Source organism: Uloborus diversus, chromosome 2 (genome assembly GCF_026930045.1).
Source record: "Uloborus diversus isolate 005 chromosome 2, Udiv.v.3.1, whole genome shotgun sequence".
Classification (NCBI taxonomy): domain Eukaryota; kingdom Metazoa; phylum Arthropoda; class Arachnida; order Araneae; family Uloboridae; genus Uloborus; species Uloborus diversus.
Genome location: NC_072732.1, coordinates 188182902 through 188190946, shown reverse-complemented (window position 1 = coordinate 188190946; position 8045 = coordinate 188182902). Strand labels below are relative to the sequence as shown.

General features: G+C 35.3%; 1 protein-coding gene across 1 annotated transcript in view; it reads left to right on the top strand.

The window, feature by feature from the left end:
- The first annotated feature begins 5891 nt into the window (after window positions 1–5891).
- LOC129217572 (transmembrane protein 268-like) overlaps window positions 5892–8045 on the top strand; it is a 39579-nt gene continuing 37425 nt past the window's right edge. The window contains exon 1 of the mRNA XM_054851898.1: window positions 5892–5919. The gene's annotated coding sequence lies outside the window, so the exon portion shown is untranslated. The remainder of the gene's footprint in view (window positions 5920–8045) is intronic.

Sequence of the window (8045 nt, the reverse complement as noted above, 5' to 3'; positions counted from 1 at the left end):
GGGGGCTGGCCCAGTCATCACCGGGGGTTTAGGGGGTTATGTAATCCCATGGAGGTTCCCCCCCCCAAATAAAGGTCGATTGTTGTGCCTTGAAAATGCCAATTTACATATTTTCTGGTGTGTATAATTTAAAAAACAAACAGTATGTGGCATGGCGTTTTCAAAGTAAAACAATCCAAAAATTGGTATACAAATTTTTCTGGTTCAACTAGATCATGTCACTTGTCTTAGTAAGAGACATTTTTTTGTTCTATTTTATGGGGAGTCATGCAGTGCCGTAGCTAGGCATGGAAAAGGTAGGGCGCTTGACTTGCATTGAAGGGCACTGCCAGAGACGCCGACTTAAAAAATATCGGGGAAAAGTGGGCATGCCGCAGGAAATTTTCTAAATTTGAGATGAAAAATAGTGAGTTTTAAAGTTTTTTTAAAATCATATAATCAACATTAGAACCTCGAAAACTCGACAAGCCCGACACATATTTTTTGGCTTCGAAAAACGGAAGAAATAAATACAAACACACACACAGTATTTTTGTAAAAAGGAAATTTAATTTACGCATGCTTTTTAAGACCAGTTGTTTTTACATTAGTGACATCGGCTGACATATTCAAGTGTAAACGCAGTCTCTCAATGTCTAGGTCATTTTTGAAAAACTCAGTTGATTTTTCAAAATGTTCTCTTCTCTTTCACCTCTGTTTAATAAAAGCAAGCACTCTTGTTCAACTGCAATGACCTGTGTGCGTCCAGTTGATGTAAATCGCCCAATAATGCAAAATTGCACCATTTTACAAACCTCAATGTATATTGCCTTGTAGTACAGTCAACTCCCGTCTTACGCGAGGGATGCATTCCAAGATCTCTCGCGTAGGTCGAATTTTCGCGTTGTGGATAAGGGTATGTGTAAAATTTTTTATAAACGTACCCAATTATTTTAGACACTTGTAATCACCCCCTCAAACTGTTAAAAACCATCTCTTAATTAACTGTACATTACTGTCTCTTACATAAAGAACTGAATGTTTACTTGTATTTAAAAAAAACGTTTTATTCAACATAAAATACAGCTACGATGTACAAAATCAATGATTAATGGGAAAGAAAGAAAAAATAAACCGGTATACGGTAGACACAGTATATAGTAAGAAAAGCAAATGCATCTTTAGTTGTACTGTACAGTCGATCAATTAATGATATTCGTACACAATACATGAGCAGTTTCCATTTTCATAAATTTTTGCAAGACACTACTCGGTGAATTTTTACGGATTTCCTTTTCTTGACTTGTAATTGTATGTACGGAAGAATCACTCATACCTACTTCTCGTGCTACCTTCAACGCATTTTTTAGTTGACCATCATCTTTTCAAGAAGCTCTAGCTTTTCTTTAATTGTCATGAAACTTTCTCTTTTTATCTTCACAAACTTTAGATGAAACAGCGCTCTTAGGTGTCATTATATTTCTTTAACTTTCGCATTTAAAATGAAAAGGGAACTTCAACTCTCAGCGATGGTAAAAGGATAAAGATACATTCATGAGAAAAAAAAATTTAGTAGCCAATAGCAAAGCTGATACGAACACACCACGATTCCCTCCCGAGAATTTTCGTGTTGCGGTGAGGAATTCGCGTTAGGTCTGAATACTGGAGAAAAAATCGTGTTATAGCTATTTCGCATAAGTAGCGCGAATCAAATGTTTTCCTTTGGGATTTTGAAAGTGTGCGGTGAGCTGCCTTCATTGTTTTCATACTTCTTTGGTACACGTCGATTCCGAGGAAGGGAAGGATCATCATTTTGTGAAGGTTTTCTTTTAAACACGATTCCCAAAAGTATTCAAAACTATCACGCCTCCCATTTTATATACAAATCAAACTCTCATATATATTTTTCCAGATCAGCAACACTTAGGTGAGCGCGCCGCAGCGCTGCCCACCGGCAACAGACTTGACCCGTAAGTTCGCGCACTGGGACAAATTTTTACAGTACTGACAGCACTGTAACACTATCATCATTCGCACCACTCGTTTTCAGTTAACCTGCTTACACAACCGTAATAATTATTTGTTTTAACTCATTACTGAATATATTTTACAAGGTAAACTATCTTCAAACAAGGAAAATAACAGATAAATTTATGAGTTTAGAAAGCATAATGTAACTTATAATTTTCTTGATTTATTGGGGGGGCTCTGCCCCCTCAAAAATATTTTTGAGGGGGCTCGGGCCCCCTCAAGCCCCATGGAGTCGGCGCCACTGGAAAGGCCGCTTTCATTTGTTTTGCAAAGGATGAAATTGATTGGAAATAATAATGCTATTTTTGTCAGCAACATTCAATTAAAGATCTCATTTGCAAATGCTTATTCGTATTAAGCAGATTACAAACGGGAAAACACTACGAGAGACGACTAGCAACATTGCAGTACGTCACAGCTTTGAAGCTTTGATTGACACTCGAATAAGCCAATAAGAGGGCCTGAAATTTTCCTATGCCCGAACAGAAGTAAAGGTAGCTTATATGCAACCGGGCAGTTCACTTGGGATCTTAATAATTAGAAAAAATTGCCGTAAAGGGGGAAAATTACAAAATTTTAGTTTGTCATTCAAATATGTTTGACTCTCAGGGGAGTCGCAATTTTCCACTTTCTCTCCACGAGAGAGTATCTAATGAGTATAGCTTTTTTTTTCTTTATATAAATAAAAAATGTCTTCATTGTTTAGGTCTATAAAAGTTGGGGGGGGGGGGGGCATGAACATTAGTGGCCGCCCTCGGTGCTCCTTTTAGAAGACACCCTTTCATGCTTCAAAAGGGGGGCCATTTCCCTCATTTCTACTCCCCTGTATCCATGCCTGATTACCGGTTTTGTCACAAATTTTGTAACCAAATGAAGCATGTGTGTAAAGAGTAGATATTAATGGACAATCAACCGACAAAATGTTCCCTAACACTATAGTGCCTAGAAGGGGTAGTGTTGTGATCGAAGCGGAAACCGTAGCACCAAAACGGAGGAAACAACTAGGTGGCGCTGATGTCCCCGCCGGCGTCAGAACTACGCTATTCCTCGCATCGTAGCATCGTTATTTATTTTGTAGATTTACAACAAATCTTATCAATCAGGGAAAAAACAATACAAAATGTTTATTCGGAAAATATATTTCACCTAATATATTGATAAACTGAGATAAAATTAAAAAAAAAAATGCTGTTAATGAAAAACTTTTGATACATAATTTCTGTTTTCGTTGTGTGCGTCTTTCATCATTTTCGGTGTATCAACGAAACAAAAATAGTTATGATATTTCCAATTTATTTTTGTTAAAATTTGGCAAAGATGTTTTCTCTTTTTTTTTGCAATTTGTTTTTATGAAACTCACTCAAAAAAAAAAAAAAAATAATAATAATAAATGCTAAAAATATAACTTCATAATTCGGAAAGCTCGAAAGTGTTCACAATTTTTTAAGCATGCAGTTCCTTTAATTCCATTAGTGAATTCAAGATGAAAAAACAGAACAATATTAATAATGTAGTTATAGTAATACATATCTATATCTACAAATTAGTTTTTTGAGAATTAATGCTTCAAAATGTTTTCAGGCAAAAAATTTAGAAAATTAATAATAAGGTACCTATATTTTGATTTATATAGCAGTTATTCAGTTTTGCTCCTTTTTTCTTTTAACATCAAGCATAAAGCATAAGTTAATTTTGGATAGCTTATTAAAGAACATAGTTACCTGGAAATTTAAAACAATATACACAGAAAATGAAACGACACTTTCTGCAGCAAATGCATTAATACACTAATTTGATGTAATGAAAATTAAGTAATTGATTTTCTTTTTGAAGTTCATTGTAGTCATAACATTTGATTTGAAATAAATGAAAGGATCATCTATAATTGAAACTGAAAATTTTTTAACCACTGTGAAAAAAAAAAAAACAAATTTGATAAATGAAACAAATATTCTTATCTTAAATGCTTTATTAAGACAACATGAAACATTTTCAAGAGGAACAATAAAACAATTAAAAGGAAGGCATAAATTCACCCTGCTCAACCCAATGAAATATGCATAACAAAGCTTTAAAATGAAATGAACTACGACACTTGACATTGATATTACTTAGACTCAGGGGCGTGCTTAGAATTTTAGCAGCCCTGAGCAAAATTTGTTTCAATAGTCGATAAACAACGCGCAGAACAGACAGAAACGCAGGGCAACTTTTACTTCTAATGATTTTGTTGTTAACAATCAAATTATTAAACATTTTACCAGTTTCAAATTCTGAAACCAATCCAGCACCAGAACAAAGTTTTAAATTATCAGTTTCAACTAAAATGTTTTGAATTTCAGTTTCTATACATACGTTAAATGTTGCTTCCCATGTTTTAACTAACTTGTAGTATGCATAGACAGTGCAAAGTAATTTACCCTCTTCAAGATTCACAAGTACAATTTTTGTTGGGTCAGCGATTGAATGCATAAAAGACCTTATATCAGCAATAAATTGTAAGTTTTCATAACAGGCAAATATAATTGCTCCTTCTCCAGACACAATTTTAGACCAGGACTTCGATGGAAGAGAGACACCCTCTATAGTCTTTAAAACGTTTTCATCATTGCTTGGGCTTTCGTCAATAAGTAAAGCTGATGAACAGTCATCAGATTGAGTTTTCCTTTTTTTGGTAGGAGGTGGTTCATCACTTCTCACCTTAGGAGTACGTTGATGTGGTAATTGCTTTGACAAATACTGAGGCAAATTCGGGAAAACAGTTGGGAAGGCATCCGCTGTCAGGCAAGGTCTTGTACGCGGTAAAGTTACTTCTTTACCATCAATGATATATTGATAATGTCGTTTTATAAAACGGTCATCAAAATGCAGTTCACATACTACAGAAAACTGATCCAGATCTTTGTCCGAGCGAGGAATATTCTTTTGCCACTTACGAAAAAAAGTATCATCCTTTGGAGTACAAAAAAGCGTAACTTTGTTTTTATTACTTTTGTATCCACTCGTACAACCAGGAACAAAGCATGTCCTATCGCTTTTCTTCTTTTTATTATTTGTAGCCATGAAGAAGCAAATATTAGTTCCGAAACAACAGTGCTTTCCGCAACAATAACGATTTTAAACACTTTGTTCAGGATCAACAATGGGAATTCAAGATAAATAAACAACGCCGGCGAGAGCTCGCGCGCCCTCTCGCGGTTGCCTCTTTTTAAGTGCGATATTTTTAACATTAGCTCAATGGCCGATCGCAACACTACCCCTTCTAGAGCCGCTATATAGGAGCCTTAACCCCTTCTAGGCACTATACTAACACTGTTTCATATATTTTTCTTAAAGTATGCTATGCTGTCGGGAAATCGACACTTGCTTTTATAACTGAACATTTAAAATTCAGCATATTTATTCGACCTATTTATAAGTTACTTTGTGAGAAATTCTTGAGGAATTCTGTTTGATTATGAGAACTATATGATGCTGCCCGCGGCCGCCCCTTGCTTTGGCCGCCCTTGTGCGGTGCACACCCTGCACACCTGCTAGGATCGGCCCTGCATTCCACGTGTATCCTTTGGGGTTAATTACCAAGGAGGGTTAACTACAGGCTTCAGACAATTTGTGGTGTAATGTAATTTCAGAAGAATAGAAAAGAAAGCTTCCTACGAACACGAGGAAAAATTACTGTCATTCACTAAGCGTCAAAGCAAGTTATAAGTTACGGCACTTGTATGTTTTACCTTTTTCATCCGCCATTTTAGGCAGTGGCTGCAGCGTCCCCTATAGTTTGTTGGAGTTGCGAATATTCCTCCGTTATTTTTATTCTACGTATTGTGACTCGCTGTAAGTCAAAACTGGAACCGCATTACATCTGTTTAGCACAGCTGGAGGTGGAGAATTTGGCAAACAGCTTCACAGGTATATTATGTTTTGAGTTATTAAATATAGTTTTGAAATGTTTTGTATTGTTGGAATTCGTGGTTCTAATTTGTTTATGTATCATCGCCACTTTTACAGATTCTTTTTTTGTGATTCTTTTTGTAATCTTTAATTTCCCCACCGGAAGGTGACTACTGAGTTTTTTTTTTAAAGTAATTTAGAAATAGTTGAATGGCTTGGAATCGATTTACAGTCTGTAGGGTTGAAAGTGAAAAACTTTAATTTGTATTGTTTTCTTTTGATGAAGTAAATTTTGCCCCATGAAACTGTTGAGTTCTGATGTTTCATTCGTTTCGTGAAAATCCGAGTAAGTTTTATGAATATTGTTTTAATTTGCATGTTTTACTTTCCCAAGTCTTTGGTGTGTCACGTTTAGTTTCTAGCAAGAAAGGGTACAGAAAGGAATTTTGGTAAATTTAAGATAAAATTTCTTAGAGGTGTTTTAAAATAAAAATTGTTGTTTTCTTTCTCATTCATTTATTATTCCCTAGTGGTGTTATGCAATATGTTTAACCAAACAGTTTCGATCAGTGGCGGATCCAGGGGGGGGGGGGCTAAGGGGGCTATAGCCTCACCTGCCACACATGAGGTCTGAACTTACACTAGATAAAATCGAAGTCTCTGAAATTTTTAGCACTGCAATTATTAAGCGAATTTAAATATGCATAAACTATAATACAATAAATTAATGCTATAAACTGTATTTGTAGTGACTATTAATGTAAGGGGGTGGCGCTAGGAGACTAACCCCTTCTCCCATTCGGTCAAAACTAAAACAGTTTAAATTGTGATCTGCAATGGTATAGTTCGGCTTGGAGGAAAAAGTTTCGTTCTGCAATTGGATTTTTTAATCTTAAAATTTATTATTTTCAATTTAAACCAGTCATATTTATTTTATCTCTTTCCCAGGATAAGGGGGATATAGGCCCCCCCCCCTCAAACAAGGTCAAAACTTACTCTAGACAATACCATATACTTTCAAAATTTTTTAATATGCATTATATTTAAATAAATATATGAACTATGGATGATGGCATGTTAATGATGGGTTATTGGGTGGGTGTAGGTGTGTGTGTGGGGGGGGGGGGGGGGCTAAAGGAACTGTAACCCCGTCACCCATTTTGGCAAAACTTCAAACATATTACAATGTGATTTGCAATGGCATGGAAAGGTTTGAAGAAAATGGCTTCGTCCTGCTATCAAAGTTTTTTATACGCTTTTTATTACTAAGCCCAATTAACAATCATATATTTTACTTCATTTCCAAATAAGGGGCCATAGCCCCCCCCCCCTCCCTATCTTCCTCATTAGATAAAACCGAAATTTCGGAGATTTTTAATGCTGCAATTCTTTTACGAAGGGTCTAAAACTGTTTTCAATCTTCTAATTTCCAAAAATTTTCGGGGGGGGGGGGGGGAGCCCGATCCCTCCTAATGTCATCAAAGGTTACTGAAAATTACTTTTTTATCCCTCTAGGTTTGATTATTTCTGGAGAAAATTTTCTTTTTTTTCAATTGACTTAAACTTTTATGGCTAACTTGAACAATCATAGAATAAAATTGTATTTTGGCTCTTTAATTTTAAAGTACTTCTGCTGGGGAACTGCTTTTCCCTATCTATTTTTATCATCATTTAAGTGAGATTTAAAATATATTTTTAGGAAGGAGAAGAGCTCCCAAATCTCCAACTTCTTCCCCTAACATGACCATAAAAAGTGTTTAATATTGCTTTTTTCTAGCCTTAATGTCAAAAATTTGCAAGGAAAGTCCTCAAACACTCTCTGTTCCTTTAAAGTGACAAAAAAAAGTGTGCATTTTTAGAACTTCAAGCTTGAAATATTTCTTTGGGAGACAATTCATTTCTTTAAAATATAACTTAAAATTCTGCTTTCAGAAATTCAATACCAAAAATTTTCAAAGACAGCCCCGAACCCTAACTCCTTTTCTAGCATCGTCCAAAAGGGCCTAAAATGCGTTTTAAGGAGTTCAAATTCGAAAAAAGTCCTTGAAAGATCTTCAAACCTTCACTCTTTTTCTAACATTAAAGATGGTATAAATTGTCACTTTGAAATTCTAGTTTCCAAATTTAGTCAATGAAAATACCTG